General features: G+C 38.2%; 1 protein-coding gene across 4 annotated transcripts in view; it reads right to left on the bottom strand.

The window, feature by feature from the left end:
• The window catches only part of CDK14 (cyclin dependent kinase 14), a gene marked incomplete at both ends in the record, with an annotated part of 505,411 nt that overhangs the window by 174,728 nt on the left and 311,357 nt on the right, over positions 1 to 19,326 (bottom strand). The gene's annotated exons all lie outside the window — the stretch shown is intronic.

The raw sequence follows: 19,326 nt of genomic DNA, 5'->3' as shown, positions 1-19,326 counted from the left end.
GAAAACAATAAGTAAAGTCAGCTAATGATTTAATCTGTGTGCTTTCTGATAAAAATGTTTTTTTCCAGTTTACAATATGAATTATAAGAAACATCAACATAGAATTACAGAAACTCATTTTCAACTATTATTTACAATATACTTTGAATTTATTGAATTCTTCATACTTTGAGTTATTGGAGATACTAAATGCCAGAATCAACATGCGTTTTCATTACTGTACCAGGAGGTAGTCAGTCAGGGAGCAGCTAGTTTTTAATTTTTTTTTCTTTATTTACAATGAAAACTATGCTTTTCTTGAGGCCATGTAGGACGATGTTCTGGAAGGGCATACAAGTATTCTGTAATTATTAAGTATTAACACAGTGACCCTTTAACAAGCTTGAACAAATCAATTATCTACTAAAAGAAACTAATAAGTCCAGTGAGTTCAAAGGAAGAAAGAGATGGCATGAATCTAGATCATCCAGGTTTTCTGCACAAGAGGAAAAAATTTATTTAAAAACAATGAGTAGCACATTTTTAAAAGAGTAAGACAAAAAAAAAGCAAAAGGCTTATTCACGTTGAAATATTACTAGCATATTATTGAGATGTTACTAGACTTCAATATAAAGCTTGTAGCCATTAGATGGGATAATACTTGCCTGTTTCCTACTGCATTTCTGATAATTCACATTAATCTCTACTACGAATTCCACTTGAGACTGCTAATAAACTGCTGATTGCCTGAGAAACCACCAAATTAATAAGGTCATATGGCCTTAAAAGGCAAAATATATGTTGGTGCTATGTTTTGGGATCTTAAGTGTCCCCAGAGACTGATGTTACAGACCTGGTCACCAGCCTCTGGGGCTATTGGGAGGTGACCAAACCTTAAGGAAGCAGCAGGAAGCTAGACCACTGGGGTGGTGCTCTTGAGGGGAATACCAGGACCCCCTCTCCCCCTGCTTTTCCCCTGCTTTTCCCCTGCTTTTTATTTTCTGGTCATAATGAGGTGACTAGCTTTGCTCCACACCAGGCAGCTCCTTGCCATGGTGGGCCTCGCCACAGGCCCGAGTCGGCAGACCCAGTGAACCATGGGCAGAGACCTCTGAAACTGGGAACCAACATAAACATAAACCTGCCTCCCTCTTAAACTGACTTCCTCAGGTATTCTGTCATAAAGACAGAAATCTAACAGAATAAAAAAAAAAATAAACACCTATGCTAAGAGGGGCTATATTAAGAAAGGAGAATAACAGACAATATTTACTTTATTGTTTATAATCTATTTCTAAAAAATAACATGCAGCCAGGCATGGTGGCGCACACTTGTAATCCCCGCACTTGGGAGGCAGAGACAGGAGGATCGTGCAGGTTCGAAGCCAGCCACGCACGCTGGCTTAGGAGACCCTGTTTCCAAATAAAAATATAAAATAGGTCTGAGAGTGTAGCCCGGAGGTAGAAGGGCTTCCAGGAACCCCAGTACCAACAAAAATAAAATAAAATAAATAAAAATAAAAATAAAAATAAAAAATAACATGAAAGCTACAACTGCATAAGCTAATATATGAAATCTTGCTTATTGGTTTGTAAGGGAAAAAATGGAATCCATATTACCATTGTCATAATTGCTACTATGTGAAAATATGTACGCAAGTAATGAAGGAGTTGAAGGTATTTAGAAAACAATTGTTACTGTGATTAGGCTCACAAGATAATGAGTTAGTGATTTAGCTGACCATTTTTGCTGTTGTCTTATTTTCAATGCTTAGAACAACGAGAACATGTTGTGAGCTTGGCTGTCACTCTCCTTCCCAAAGGATTGATAAATTGGACCAAGACTTATTTATTTCAGCCCTGTCCTCCCCCTGTCTGTCAACAGGCTGTGTGCACTGAGAACTGGACATTACAGGCATCTGGGCCAGGGGTCTGTCACAGTTCCAGAGGCCTATCTGCACAGAGATTGGTTCTGGCCCACCCCCTATCTAATTGGCAGCAGGTTCTAGCTAACAGGAGACCAGAGAAACATGTGCCAAAACTCTCTTGTGCCACAGCCCCAGGTCCTCCACAGCTCTGGCTGCCCCTCCAGACACGCTCGACAGGAGGCAGCACTTGGAGGCCACCTCTGCAGGAGGGGCAGGTAGTAGACAGAAGTCTGCATAGCACAGCCTGCAGGCTAAGCAAGAACTAATCGAGGCAACCAGCACATCAGCAGCTGCTCAGGGCCATTATTTTTGCTGTTTTTTTTTTAACTTTTATTGGTGCATTGTAGTCATACATCTTAATGGGATAAAAGATAGTAGAGACATACATGCACACTTCACTCAATTAGCCCTTACCCAATTCCAGCCCCATTCCCTCCCCCTTTGTCCTTCCCATGCTTGCCTTAGTGATTGACTTTGATGTTTGTTTAAGTACATCAATTGCTTTAGAGAGATTCCCTCTTCCTCCCTCCCATCTCCTCGTGGGTAACAGGAGGAACTCTAGATGAAGGAGATTCTACAGATGAGCAAATAAGGCAACCTAACTTCATAGTCATTTTGGGGAAAAGTTGGAAATAAGTAAACAATAAAAAAAAAAAAAACATAACCATAGCCAGGCATGGTGGCGCATGCTTGTAATCCCTGGGCTTGGGAGGTGGAGACAGGAGGATCCCGCAGGTTTGAAGCCAGCCTCGCTGGCTTAAGAGACCCTGTTTCCAAATAAAATATAAAATAGGTCTGAGAGTGTAGAAGGGTTCCATCCCCAGTACCACCAAAAACAAACAAAACAAAACAAAACAAAAACATATAGTTACCTGTTGCGAAACACCACTAAACTGACATTGAATCTGTGCTCTGACTTTGCTATCTACATGTTCAACAACATCTCTGCTTGTGGCTGAGTAACGCTCTTTCTTTTGGTATGTTACTAGTGAAGAACTATACAAGTCACCAGTATGTAAACCTTACCTATCTTTATTTATACTACCCCATCTCTGTCCTTGTCTCAGAAAGTATATTAAGTTTAAAGTATACTCATCCTTTGAAAAGACTTCTTTAGATCTTTTCCTAAATCCCCCAAGCAAAAAGTATGGTACGCTTTTCTGTTCTTCCCTTTTGCATAGAGAAGTTACCTGTTATAGAATACTATTTAGGGGTATGAAATGTCTATTTCCTCAGTGAGCTACTTTTCAATAATCTATAGCCCCCTGGTTATGTAGCTTCTCACCATTCTGTTATCTAGCAAAAGAGGATTATATATGTATTAAATGAGATACTACAGGCCCATGTCTGACATGAACCAAATCAATGAAGCTTGCCTATCACCACCACCACCACCACCACGACCACCACCAACACCAGCTTCATCATCACCATCATCATCGTCATCATTACAATATCCCTTATAAATATTTATACCACAGCATAAGTCTAGACATGCAGTACATGCTACTTATTATTTTATAAAAAAAACTGCATCAAACAGTTTAATAACCACAAGATAACAGGCATTTTATAGAGTGGGGTGTGTGTGTGTGTGTGCGCGCGCGCGCGCGTGTGTGTGTGTGTGTGTGTGTGTGTGTGTTGCTGAGGATCAAACCTATACTAGGCAAGAGCTCTGCCACTGAGCAACACCTCCATTCTCTCCATAGTGGTTTTTATGCCAAGGTGGTTTGAAAACTCTAAGGTGGTTTTAACTAAGATGCTTTTTACTCCATGCTATGTGAAATCTCTTTTCCTCCCCTTAAGTGTGGTTGAAACCTTGTATTATTAGTCATCGCTGAATCACTATAATGAAATACCTGAGCCAGCTAACTTATACAGAGAAAGAGATTGCTAAACTCACATTTTGGGGGTTGAGAAGTTCAAAATCAGGCAGGCCCCATTTGTTTGGCTTTTGGTGAGGGTGGGGAATGGCAGCACATCATGGCAGATAAGTATATAGAAGCAAAATGGTCACATTTCCAGCCAAAGAAGAGAGAGAGACAGACAGACAGACACAGAGACAGAGACAGAGAGACAGTGGCCAGGTTGTCTCAATCCCCTTTGAAGACACGCCCCCAATGACCTAAGGACCTCTCACAAGGCTCTGCCTCCTAAAGGCTCCGCTATCTCCCAACAGCACCATCCAGGGGCCAAAGGCTTTAACACAGTGTCTTAGCCTTCCAATGACAGTCACCACGCAAATATTACAGAACACAACAAAAAAAGGTGATGGGATTATTTTTATGATGAGGTTCGTGTAAGACTGTAACTTCTGCCTTGTTGCAGTCTCTCCTCATTGTGTTCTTGTCTTTCAGGCTTTCATGAAGCAAGCAGACATATCAGAGAGGTCCACATAGCAAGAGATGGAGGGGGCCCCTGGCCAACAGCCAGCTTGGAACCGATGCCCTCAGGCTAACGTAATCAAAGAATTGAATTCTGCCAAGAGACTGTGAGCTTGGAAGCAGATCCTAGTAGAGCCTTGCTTAAAAATTTCTTCACTTAAGTGCACTTCTATGTAACTTGATACTATATCTGAATTTTAATATCACTGATTCCAGTCTCTGAGAGATCAAAAAGCTCATTTACAGCAATTCCACTGAAAAAGTGCCAGACATTAAAACACATTTATCTATAATTTTCATAAAACAAATCAGAACTATTGAAAGATTCATGTTCTTATAAAAAAAAGACATAAGCCAATGATCTTATAAGATGATTTCAAGATGATGTACCTTTTTGCCTGTAGATTAAAACATAAGAGCCCATGTTAAAATATCAGTGACTCTGATGCCCAAGTTGAGCTAATATTACAAACACAAATCAGTGCCGTCATACTGAAAAGCAGATAATGAGACCTGCACTGTCCACTTCACAGGGTTATGAGAATAAAATAAAATAGAAGCCACAAAACCACTTCAACTATAAAGGACTATTATTGTTAGAAATAACTGAGAATTGAGCTGCTTTCATGTGCTAAAAGCAATCTAATGTCAATTGCTGTAGAGCAAATGTTCTTATGATACAACAACTAGGATGCTTCCAGATGTTGAAGTCAATATTGAAAAGTCAGAATGCTCTCAGGCACTGAAGTCTGGAGTGACTTCTGCGTCTTGTTCCAGGGGATGTGCTGCCCAGCACAGATGCCCACATCCAAGGCAGAGCACAGACATGCCACTCACACAGAAGGTCAAAGAAACAAGCAGGCCCCAAACTCAACTGACTCAGCCGTCTACAGCCAAAATATGCAGTACTGATGTTTTTTACTGGAATGAAGGATCTGTGCCACAAGTCACTTGATTTATCAGACTGCTAACAGATTGATGATCTATCATTCATTTTGACAATCTGCCCACTTTTTACTGAAGATCACAATTGTTGTCTTTCTTTTCTTTTTTTTTTTTTCTTTTGTGGTGCTGGGGATTGAAGCCAGGGGCATTCTACCTCCAAGTTACACCCCCAGCCCGGTTTTTTATTCTTTATTTTGAAACAGGGTCTCACTAAGTTGCAAAGGGCCTCGCTAAGTAGCTGAGGCTGGCCAGGAACCTGGGATCCTCCTGTCTCAGCCTCCCAAGTACTGGGATTACAAGAGTGCGCCACCATGCCTGGCCGTTGTCTTTCTTATTTTTATTCATATTTCTACTTGTACCTCTTTCCTGTTGCAATTTAAAAACCTTGAACTTTGACATCCATCTAATTAAGGGGGAAAACTGCCCAAAACATCTTAGGTAACAAATTATAGTGGTATTTACATTGTTTTCTTTGTAACTTATTTCACTGTTTTACAGAGCAGCAAACCATTAAAGATTCAGGGAAATCAATATGCCATATCACATTTTGATGTCTGTGTTACTTGACAACTTACAAGCAATCCTTGCAGCATGATTTATTCCTGAAGGAACATAAATGTTGATAGGGAACAGCAGCAGTGTTCACTCTAGATGGGGGTTTATGTATATTTTAAATAAAAGTACGGTCATTCCTCACTATCTCTAAAGAATTAGTTCTAGGACTTACCACAGAAATCAAAACCTTTACATCATCTCTAGGATACTTATAACTACAATATAAATGTTATATACTTTTCATATTTATTATTTAGGAAATAATAATAAGGGAGAAAGATTGTACATAGAACACACGCAAATATTTTAATTTAAATTCTTCCAACTAATGTTGCTGTTGACCCCAGGGATATGGAGGGCCAACTGTATACAGTAAGGGATAATTATATTTTTCTTTAGGACTGATTTTTCCTATGGTCCACAGAATTATTTTTAACCTCATATATCCCCCCTAATGAAACATTGAGCACAACTACTCAGTTGTTAATGACAAAAGAATGTATAGTACCATGGGTTTTTGGTTATTTAAGAAAGTATCTGTATCTTCAAGAACTTAGCATGAAGTGCAATTTTATTCTTAAAGGATGACTCTAGTGATACAAATCTATCATAAAAATGCTGTCACAAGCATGATTCTGTTACTTAAATATTCTTATTTCTTTGACCAGAAAATCTAAATTGAATAGCACTGTGGTAGAAAGATAAACAACAGAAAGTGAATATTTTTGTAGATAATTATTTTTAAAATCTCACCCTGACCAGTAATTGTGCTTTCAAATAGTCAAATAGCAATTTTCATAAAACACGCAAGACACTGATTTTAAAGTGGGAACATTTCTAAAAGGTTCATTAGACCCCAAAAGCATCTCTATATAATATAAACTGATAGTGATCCCCCAAAGGCTATAAAGAAAGTTTAGAGTGTGAAGATTGGAGCCATATCACCTGGATTCAAACCATGTCTCCTTGACTCAACTGAGGATACTTAGCTCTAGCAGAGTGCTAGGTACACAGTATGCACTCAATAAAACATCTGTTGCACAAACTATTAAATTATATTTCTTATTATATCCTTGTTCAAAAAGGTATTTAATACATTAAAAAAACTTATTAAAATAAATAGCACTTTGAACACTGAGAGGGTCAGCAATAAATATGAAATTCATATGGCTGTCTATAATCTAGGCTTGTTGTGGAATGATTTGTAGCATTAAATTTAAAAACTTTTCTAACAGTTTTTGAGATATACGCTTATTACTGTCATCATCTCCATTTTTAAAATGAGTAAAAGGCACAAAGAATTTCAGTAACTCACCCAGGGTCACATCATCTGCAAGTAGCAGAGGTGGAATTCAAACTCAGGCATCTGGCCTCAAAATATGCACTGTATCAATTTCAGGATATTCTACTTTACCTTGAATTTTCCTATGGGTACATTTGCTTCCATGCAAAATGTTTTCTCTTTCATACTAGTGGGTTTTTTTTTTTTTTTTTTTTTTTTTGGTGGTGGTACTGGGGGTGGAACCCAGGGGCTTTCTACCTCTGGGCTATACTCTCAGACCTATTTTATACTTTATTTGAAAACAGAGTCTCACTGAGGCTGGCTTTGAACCTGTACAATCCTCCTGTCTCAGCCTGCCAAGTGAGGGGATTACAAGCGTGCACCACCACGTCTGGCCATACTAGTGTATTTTTATTGAGTACTTGTGTTACATTTCTACCTAGAGTTGCGTACTGTTTGTTTCTAACTTTTATGTAACATTACAACATAATAAGAAATACACACTTGGTCTTCACCCTTGGTCCTAGCAGAGTTCCTAAAACTCTTGGAATTTCCTGAGTGTTATTATGACAGGGGTATTTTATGGGAATGCTGGGCCCTAGGTAACTGATGGGGTTCAGAGCGTATATGGTTGGTGAACACATTTAGCTGCTGGAAGCTGGCAACTGGGAAAGGGCCTGGAGGCTCAGCTCATTTTGTCTCTCCTCCAGACCCTGCCCTCCGCACCTCTCCCATCTGGCTGTTTTCAAGCTGTACAATTTAAAATAAACCAGTAAATGTGACCAATGTTTATCCTTGAGTTACGTGAGCCATTTTAGCAAATTACCAAGCCCCAAAAGGGAACTGTGGGGACGCTGACTTAGGGCTGGTTGGGGAGGAGTACAGGAGGCTGGGATTGGCAACTGGAATCTGAAGTGGGGGCAGTTTAGTAGGAAGGAGTTCTTGACCTGTGGGGTCAGTGTAAATTCTAGCATCTGTCAGAACTGAATCAAATCTTTAATAGACTGGAGTGTTGGCAAATTGGTTATTGATGGGAAGGGGTAAGAGGTTGGTGTTGGAAGTGTTGTAAGTAAAAAACAGCAGAGTACCAGGGGAAGGTGGGAGATGCATAGAAAATTAGTCCCACTAGGATGCACCAAGGGCACCTTTTCAGCTACTGCCCAACACTGCCGAGGGGTAACAGAACACTGCTCATGCCAACTCAGCCTTCCTTTGTCTACAGGGCATCTCCAGGCTTTACCCCCCCCGCCCCCGCCAGGAATATAATTTAAAAGAGTGGTTCCTTAATTCATTAATTACCAAGGCCCCATTCCAACTAGGGTCCCATAGGTCTACAATGAGAAATGTTATATTTCGTTCTTGCGGTTTCAAGACTCAGGCTCTAATTCCAGTGTGTAGTACAGGTGGTGTCGCTCTGTGTATCACTGTCCTCACAGGATCCCACTGTTCTGCTGATGCAGGTCATCAGACCAGCAGAGGTGACTGTCACCTGGACACTCGGGTGAGCACTCTCATCTTTTCACATGTTTGGGAAACTAGCCATGTATTTGTTAGGTAAGTTATTAAGAGTTGACTGAATACTACACTAAAGCTCCAGAGACATCAGTAACAATCTAGCATTAATAATTATAATTTAACACATTTCTTACTAAATAAGAGTGTATCCATTTTTAAAGTGAGGAGTCTGGATTAGATAATCTCTAAACGTCCATCGGAATCCAAAGAGGTGCTGGGAATGTAGGTCAGTAATAATATATAATAGTATATGTGTTTAGCATATGCAAAGTCTGGAGTTTAATCCCCGACAGCAAAAATAAATAACAACCTAATTTTCTTTTATCTTATTAGAATTATAACTGGTTTATTTAAATTTCCCCTCAGCTGGGAATGGTGGTATATGCCTATAATACCAGTACTTGGGAGGCACAGACAGAGGATTGCAGTTTCACGACCAGGCTCAGCAACTTAGCAAGACTATCAACAATCTAATAAGACCTTGTTTCAAAACAAAAAAATATTTTAAAAAACTGCTGGGGTGTAGCTCAGAGGATAAATATCCCTGGATTCAATCCCCAGTACACACACCCATACACACACACACACACACACACACACACACACACACACACAGAGTTTCCCCTCATAGAATTGCTGACTTTATTCTAAAAAATGAATTATTAAACATAATGTTATCTTTCCACCAACAACTGGATGTTAACTACAACAGTAATACAATATTCTGCTTCAAATTCTCTGAGCAGAATGCTTACCTATCATATTTACTTATTTTTCTTGTAATGCTGATATCAGTGACTTCTATAGAAAGACCAAATGGTTTTAAGTAAGTTGAGAGTTCAATGGCAACTTTTTAGAGGCTGTCATAACCATTTAATTCTAATATCTTCTGATCTCCTCTGTGCCTCTGCTTAAGTCTCTGAGGCTTGTTCATGATGTGGGTCCTCCACTCAGCTAACTTCCTGCCCCCTGGCACCTGTGCTCTCCACTCCTGGCTTCCAGGCTGGTTTAAGCAGTTTCCATATCCAATACTGCCCAGTCATTGCTTACAGGAAAGAATTTCTAAGCCAACAACTCTATCCATAACGAGAAGAAACACCTCAGTCTGTATTTTTATATCAGCATGCTTTCAGATTAAAAATTAGAATGTCAGATAACTTGATCGATATTTAGTAGAGTTGTTCCATTTGTATAGTTTGAGGTGTTTGCAAAAATTTATATAGACAATATATGATAGGTGCTTAAGCACATCGTTATTTTAATATGATATAATAAAATAGACTTTCAGAAATATATCTAAAACCCATAAGCAGCATAGATCCTTAATTCTTAATGTTTTATTTTTAATAATCTAGCACATTCTTCTTTCATTAAAATAAAAAAATCTTAACTTGCCAAGTATATCTATTGACACAGAAGAAATCACTCAAGATCAGAAGGAACTTTTTCAGGTTGATATATAAATTCACTACCCCAAAACTAAATAACACATATATGATTGTAAAAAAATTCAAAGAATAGCCAGGCATGGTGGCGCACGCTTGTAATCCCTGCACTTGGGAGGCAGAGACAGGAGGATCGTACAGGTTTGAAGCCAGTTGTGCTGGCTTAAGAGACCCTGTTTCCAAAAATAAAAAAGTATAAAATAGGTCTGGGAGTGTAGACCGGAGGTAGAATGGTTTCCAGGAACCCCAATACCACCAAAAAAAAAAAAAAAAAATTCAAAGAACAAAAGAAGAAATTAAGCTAATAATGAACTCATAGTGTCAAAGCAACACAAAGAAGGTTAAATACCACAGATTTATAAAGAATATCTCAAATATATAACATGCCTCAGATTTCCCATCATCTCAGGTCAGTTTTTCTTGCTTCCAATAATAATTTTAAAAAACAAGTGCTTTAGACTGCAATGATTCACTTACTGTCATCCAATATTCTAGCATGGTTATGTAAGTAACACTGGAATCTGCTTCGCCTCTAACTAAAGAGCAAGAGATGGGGGAGGAGCCATAAAAAGAGACCTTTAATGCCTCTATGCAACCTTTTAGACTCGCCTTTATGTCAACAAAACTCCAGCTCAAATGCAATCACTGTTGCCTACAAACAGGTGTGGGTGACATGATTCAGTGACTCATAGTTCGACGCCTCTTCACATCACCTACAGCCCTTCCACTCCAGTTGGCACGTCTGGCACTTGGGCTCCTGTCATTCCATATGTGGATATTTCCTAAGGATACAAGGCTATAGCTCCACTCATATTCTGCTTCACTTATCTGATTTGCTGCCAAAAATTCTTCTCTCGTGTTGTATAGGGAAAAATATTTTTGCATATTGAAACCTCTCTCTCCAGAAGGCTTCCTTCTACAGCGGAGAAAAAAAAATGATCAGCACTATTGGTGGCAGTCTGTTCTGCATTTAAAGATTTCTCATTGCCTTACATGCATGATTCGATTGAATCTGAACTAACACTCTTTCTTTCACATTTCTTCATTCCCATGGAGTCTGAAGCTGCCATTCTTAGCAACCAGCCCTTATCCACACCGATTCGATCTGGTTTAGGGTGACTAGACAGATTATACATATGAGTTGCCATACACATAGCACATTAACTATGGTTCATATAATCCTTCTTGTTACTTCTTACAGATTTTTTTTAAAAATGAGATTTAGAGCAATGAAACTATTCAGAATGATATTTTAATGTAACAATACCTGTGGCTCTAGTACATGTGTATTTTGGGTGATACTGATGTATCACTGTTGGGTCATCAGTTGTAATAAATGTACCACACTGGGCCAGACACTGACACTGGGGAGGCTGTGCTTACAGGAAGGAGGCATATAACAACCATCAGAACTTTTTGCTAAAATTTTCCATGGACTTACAACTGTTTGAAAGAAATAAGACTTTTTTTAAAAGCAAACACTTACATACTTGGAAATATTACATTTCCAAGTAAAACCAAACAGAAAAAAATATAATTAGATATCCTTATCATGACCATTATTATTATCATAACATCTCTCTTATATGGAAAAGAGAAAACTTTTGGAAACATGAACAGATATGATAACTGGTCATTTTAAAATCAGAAAGAAGGCAATTTTAAATAGCAACATTAATTTTCAAAAACCGCATCTTTAAAATAATGGACAAAGGGAAAGTAACTGTCTAGTTGATAGGTCAAATTAAAATCTTTCTAATATGGTCAGGCGTGGTGGCGCATGCTTGCAATCTCCACACTTGGGAGGTGAGACAGGAGGATAGAGCTGGTTTGAAGCCAGCCTCGCTGGCTTAAGAGACCCTGTTTCCAAAAATATATATATAAAATAGGTCTGGGAGTGTAGCCCGGAGGTAAAAGGGTTTCCAGGAACCCCAGTACCCCCCAAAAAAAATCTTTCGAACATGTAATTCTGATATTTTATTGGATAGAATTTAAAATGTTTATTTTTATTTGGAGTTTGTGTGTGTATGGCTCTGAGGATTGAATCTAGGGGTGGTTCTACCTCTAAACCACATCCACAGCTTTATTTCATTTATATTATTATTATCATCATCATTATTATTATTGTGTAGATGGTGCTGTAAATTGAACACAGGGAAATTCTACCACCATGCTATACTCCAAGGCCTTTTATTTTTTATTTAGAAACAGGGTCAGCCGGGCATGGTGGCGCAGGCTTGTAATCCCCACGCTTGGGAGGCAGAGACAGGAGGATTGCTCTGGTTCGGAGCCAGCCACGCTGGCTTAAGAGACTCTGTTTCCACATAAAAATGTTAAAAATTATAGGTCTGGGAGTGTAGCCTGTGGGAGTGTATACCGGAGGTAGAAGGGCTTCCAGGAACCCCAGTACCACAAAAGAAAGAAAGAAAGAAAGAAAGAAAGAAAGAAAGAAAGAAAGAAAGAAAGAAAGAAAGAAAGAAAGAAAGAAAGAAAGAAAGAAAGAAAGAAAGAAAGAAAGAAAGAAAGAAAGAAAGAAAGAAAGAAAGAAAGATATAAGTTGCTAAAAGCCTTGCTAAGTTGCTGAGGTTGGCTTTGAACTTGAAATCCTCCTCTCTCAGCCTCACGAGTACTGGGATTACATAAGTGTGTCACCACGCACAGCCTTGTCATTTTTATTTCAAAACAGGCTCTTAATAAATTACCATTCACTGGCATTGAACCTGTGATCCTCCTATTCCAGTCTTCTAAATACTGGAATTACAGAAAGTTTTTGGAGTATGCTTTTGTTTTAAACAATAGGCACTTTATTCTATGTATGTATGTATGTATACATCAATTTGGAGTTTCCTAGAGATGTTATGAGAATAAATCAGCCTCTTTTCATCATCACACACACACACACACACACACACACACACACACACACACACGGCACTTGGCAGGCTTTCCTCGGCTCCTTCTCCACTTCTCCTTCCCCATAAAGGGTATTAAGCTTGGCAATGGTGTTCTCACATTTGTACATAACTTCAGTGGAAGTATTTCCTTCATTAATTCTTTCTCCCCCCTTCCCCAAAACCAATTCCCTCCCTCCACTCTACATGCAAGCAACTGCCCCAACTATGCATTAAAATTATGAGTTAAACTTTCTAAAAGGCCTTTTAAAAGTAGAGTGATAGCTTATTGGGCAATAAAAGCCACCGTTATTAGAAAACATATTATAAAAGAAAGATGCAATAAAACCCTGCAGACCATAATGAATGAGTGAAGTTAAAGCTAACCTTAAATTTAAGTGTTTCTCCAGCGATGAACTTTGTATGTGAATGATTAAAAAAATGTTTAAATGTTTGTACCTTTGGGACTAACAACTTTTATTTAGAGAATTTATATTTACCAAACTACACTGCATCTGAAAAAAGCTGATTTCATTCTTTTTTCTACCATTTATTCTGTAAATTTTGAAAAGCATCTAACACACAAATTATGCACTTACCATGTCTTCTATAGACACAGCCACATTTCTGATATGCTCCTTAATCTAAAATGTGATTTACAATAATTTGCTTTCCAAAACCTACTCAAGGAACAGGTTGAAGGAGAAATCTATCAACATCAGGAAAGTAATATTTTAGACCACTGGCTGGAAATAGATTTGTGTAATTTTACTTGTTTAAAAACAAAAAATGCTGGAGAGGATGTGGAGAAGTGGGAACTCTAAAACATTTTTGGTGGGATAGCAAATTAGTATAACCACTTTGGAAAATAGTATGGAGGATCCTCAGAATGGGCACAAATTTACCATGTGATCCAGCAATACCACTTCTGGGTATCTACCCAAAAGAAAGGGAACCAAACTACCAAACTAATGCATGTGTATCTATGTTCATAGCTGCACAATTCACCATAGCCAAACTATGGAACCAGACAAGATGTCCATCAACAGATGAATGGATTACAAAACTGTGGGATATGTACACAATGGAATTTTACTCAGCCATCAAAAAAACTCAATTACATCATTTTCAGGGAAATGGATGGAACTGGAGGACATTATGCTAAGTGAGATTAGTCAGTCACAAAAAAATAAGAAATCAGATGCTTTCCCTAATATGTGAAAGCTAGGGAGAAATGGGTAACAAGAGGAAATCTAGATGAAGGAGATTCTATAAAGCAAACAAGGCCACCTAACTGAGGGGATGGGAGGGGGAAAGAGGGAAACTCTCTAAAGCACGTGATGTATGTAAACAAGCACATCAAAGTCAATCACTAAGCCAAGCATGGGAAGGAGCGAGGGGAAGGCAATGGGGTGGGAATTGGGTAAGGGCTAATTGGGTGATGTGTGCATGTATGTCTCCACCATCTTTTATCCCATTAAGATGTATGCTATAATGCAACAATAAAAAATTTAAAAAATAATTAAGGAAGAGATAGGCAACCATACAGTTATAAATCCTGGAAACCATTGTAAACAAAATAAACAATGTCTGTACATAAAAATAAAACCACAGAGCTATTTAACTCTCTTCCTCCATTAGGAAAGTCAATAAAATAAGCTAAAACTTTAAATGTTTATATTATAGACTGCTTGTTATCTGTTTTTCAGGAACCAACTTTACCTAACAGTCTTACAGTGTCGTTGGACTGTGACCCTTAAAAACAGCAGATCTGGGTATGGTGGCACATGCTTGTGATCCCAGTAATTGGGAGGCTGAGACAGGAGGATTGGAGGTTTGAAGCCAGCCTCATCAAAGTAGTGAGGCTCTCAACAATTTGGTTGAGAAAAGAAAAATAAATATAAAGAAAAATAAAATATAGGTGTGGGGTGTATTATGGCTCAAATGTACAAGGCCCCTGGGTTCTATCCCTAGAACCCCCTCACACACACACTCACTCACTCACACACATGTGTGTACACACACACAGCAGAGGAATGGCTGGTAACATCATCTTGCAGGAACTGCAGAAAGCTGCAATCCTACAGGCTGCTCCATTTTGTTTTCATCTTATTTATATGAAAAAATACCTTTTAAGTTTCCACAATACTAAATTTATTCATTTACTCGTTGGCTTCAATCATTTTCTTTTAATATGCCATCAACGGATATCATAAAAGCATGAATCACATTTATGTGAATTTCCAAAAGGCAGAATCAAAAATTATATTCTAGGGAGGGATGGCATAAGGTTGATTCCAGATTCACTGGACAGATTTTTACCCAGTGGCAAATATTTGGTCATTAGGTAAGAAGGTTAATAATTTCAGAACTGTACAACATAAAATGCCAGTACAATAGGGCTTCATTAGAAAGTATCTGTTAAATGCTCTTTTTTTTTTTCAGCTAAGGAGTAAAAGGCTCATAAAGATAAATAAATGACTTCTTGAAAATCCCAAGCTAATTACAGGCAAGAGTCAGATCTCCTAATTCAATGTTTAGCACACTTGGCTCTCAATAATGGTTTAATAAGAGAATCACTGGAGGTCTGCAGATTAGAACCCTGAGGCCTTGTGTGTCCTATGCATACGCTTACACTCACTCAGCGATGATTGTTTCTGCAGCCCGAGGTTACAAATAGAGTAAAACCCGAGCAGGTGGGCAGTGCTTCTGGGTAAGAGACTCGGCAATCCTTTGCTCAGCACTTCCTCATCTCATCAATTCATCTGCACCCTTGACCATGCACATCCAGGAGAGCATGGACGAGGAGAAAATAATTTTATCATCTGCTAGCTCGCCAAAGCCAATCAAACAGATATCAGTAAATTCAAGTAGGTCTCGGGTTTAAGACTGATATTCAGTTTAATCATGTGTAATTTTATCCATGTAACCGACATTTATTGAGCATCCACCTGTGTGAAGCTTCTACTACATGGCTCTAGTCATAGCATAGAAAATTGAAAAAGACACGCCAAGTTCTACACTCACAGAATGTACAGTCAAGAATCTGAAGTAAAAAATAAAAATAAACAAGTGAACAAAATTATTTTAGTGCATTAGAGGTGCTATTGAAAAAGTTGAGCCAGATGACAATAAAAAGTGGTTTCTAAAAAAATTAGAGGTTATGTGGGGCGTGGCGGTGCACGCTTGTAATCCCAGCATTCGGAGGCGGAGACCTTGGAATCATTGTTTGCGGACAGCCTCACTACTTAGCAAGGCCCCTCGCAACTCAGTGAGACCCTGTTTCAAAAAAATATATAAAGACTAAAATAGAGAACCAGGATGTAGCTCAGAGGTAGAATGCCCCTGGGTTCCATCCCCAGTAACGCAAAAAATAAATAAATAAATAAAATAAAATATAAAAAAATAGAGGTTACTTTTTATAAAGGTGATGTGAACCATAATATCTATGATGAGATCAAATCACAGGAGAAGCCAGATGAACATTCCAGGTACAGGGAAAAGCCAACTAAAAGGCTGTAGTGTGGGAACAAGTTTGAGATTTGGCTACACCACCATACATAAGGAGCAGCGAGGTGGCAGAGGTCTGTGATCCACAAGGAACTTGAAATATTTTTCCTATAAATAGCATGAAGACAAAGCCTCTGCCCCCACTCAATTTTATTATATACAAACAGAGAAGACCTCTGCAAAAGTAAATCCACAGTGAATCTAAGGCAACTGTAATTTACTTATTCTAGGTGCACATTGGAAATAAGATTTAAGTAAGTGCTAAAATGTGACACTACTTATTTTTAAAAAAAGTTAAAGCGTTTTTCCCACCTGGAACTCAGAACTGCATTCTGTTTAAATCTGAATGTGCCTAAAAATACATTACTATCTGGTTTACTTTGTCAAGCAGGTAAAATCTGCTAAGTATTAAGGTAGAACTTAATCAAATGACAAGAATCTTCTTTAAATTATATGATTTATTTATTTTGTACTGGCACAATCTATTCATATAGCATGAGTGTCATATCTGTTATATGGAAAAATGTCATATATTTAATAGCCAATAAACACAAGAGGATCAGGCATCCCTGTGTGGTGTCTATACATATAAAAATAAAAGCCCCAAGCTACATGAGAATGAAGAACACGGATCAAACTTCTGAAATTCTAGGTTTGCAGCTAGTCACCTGTTACAAAGTTTCTAATCTGAGCAAATTTCAAAATCTCATGTTAAATCTCATGTGTTTCAGAAAAAAATATAACTCTTAAAGCTTACTTGGTGGAAGAGACAATGAAGCAAGAATTTAAAAGTGTTTAGCAGATGGAATAAACCTAATAAATTTCAGTGTTTGCTCCTCCAGTGTACTTTTCTAATAAGGAAGCAGCATACACAATATGGGGAGATAATTATACACACTGCATTTGTCTCTTAAGCAGAACTTTCTGGTATTGCTCACATAAGAGAGAAAGATAAGACAAAGAAAGGTTTCTGAGGCTCTTCCTAGTCAAACTATGAATTAAGACCTTGTGTTTCTCATTGTTCTGCTGCCTGGAACCATCCCATTTTGACTGTTCAGCTTCTCTGCGGTTTCCAGTGCGTTTCCTTCACTTCAGATACACACACGTGCCCGAACACAGTAAATCACAGTTAATTGCATGTCATAAATTAAAAGACAAAAATAATGCACAATTAATCGGGGGAAATTGTCAGTTGGCAAATGAGTCTCGCTCATTACATTCCGTGCCCAGGATGAACGCCAAGTGGGCATTCCATGAGCGAGGATTCGGTCCCTGACACTGAGGAGAGGGGCCGGGCACAGCCCTCTGCACAGCGGTCTGGCCTGAAGGACCGAATGCTTGAAAACACTCACCACCGCACTTGGGGCACGGAGAGCTTCACTACAGAGATGTTCACCGCAGAGCTGTGCATAATTATAAACAATCAGAGAGAACTAAAATGCTCGTTAATAAGGGAAGCGACAGAGTGTGACAATTCTGCCATACTTAACATGAGAAATATTCATGACATATTATATGAAAAATGCTGACAAAAAAGTAGCGTTCTTGAGGATATGAATACACAGATGAAGCAAGAAATGAGAGAAAGGAGGAACAAGAGAAAGATACTGAGGAAATATAGGACAGAATTGTTAGCATTTGTCATTTCTGAGTTGTTCATAAGTCCTAGATCTTCTAATTTTCTAAGAAAATAGCTTAAGTTTTTAAAAATTACGTTTCAATTTATTTCTGAATCTGATAGTACAAAACATCAACTTTAAAGATTCAGTAGAATCTTTTCCCTGGCTATTAAAATAAAAATATCTTAAAGTTTAAAAGCAACACCCAGTAAACACATACATAGAATCCTATTATATTCTTTATAGAGGTTATACAGACAAATTAATTTTTTTTTGTGTGTGTATGTGTGTGGTACCAGGGATTTAACCCAGGGGCATTGTAACTCCAAGCTACATTTCCAGCCCTATTTTTTATTCTTTCTTTTGAAACACATTCTCAGTAAGTTTCAAAGGGTCTCACTAAGTAGCTAAGGCTGGCCTCAAATCTGGGATCCTCCCATCTCAGCCTTTCAAGTACCGAGATTACCAGCGTGCCTCACTATGCTTGGCACAGACAAATTAATGTTATGAAAAGTTATAAATTAATGTTAATGTTACGAAACCTTTCAGTAGATTAAATGCTTAATGCCATTATTTATTATAATGAACACCTTATAGTATAACAGCATATCATACATATGTATGTAGTCTTAATTTGCTCATACTGACAAACTACCAAACATGTTCACAGTAAAGCCAGTAAGTTTGAATTTGAGAAACTGCAAACCTCCTCTCCTTCACCCATACACACTCCCATTATTTATTATTTTCTATCCTATAGCAGAAAGACTTTACATCTAGCCACCTACTTTAATCTTGATGTCAAATATGATAACACACACACAAATACATGCAAAGTTTCTTCATTTTTATCAAAGTAGATATAGATAGATAAAAACATTTTACCCTAAGTCATGCTAACTTTTGCTTTACTTCATTTTTTTGGAAAAGAAATAATATGCAAAGCCCAAAAGAGTACATCCATTCCAAAGGCATTCAGCAGCTTACTAACCTTAAAATATAGTCACTTATTTCAAGTATTGGGAGTTGGAGAAAAGAAAATCATATTTCAGCAAGAGTCCATACCTCAGCCTAAGGCATGTTTGTGCCCCAGGGTAATATTTCATTCCATTCTTAGTGAATGGAAAATTAACTAATCAGAATATGTATTTATAACTAATCGAGGTAGGGCATCGCCAGCACCTGATGCCATACACCGTCAGGTGTTAGCCCCAGTGCAGGGAATCAAATGGTCACCATTTATGTCAGGCGACAGGGCCTGGAAAATGCAGG

Source organism: Muscardinus avellanarius (assembly GCF_963383645.1).
Source record: "Muscardinus avellanarius genome assembly, chromosome: 9".
Classification (NCBI taxonomy): Eukaryota; Metazoa; Chordata; class Mammalia; order Rodentia; family Gliridae; genus Muscardinus; species Muscardinus avellanarius.
Note: the sequence above shows the minus strand (reverse complement) of the source record. Positions and strands in the feature narration are given on the sequence as shown.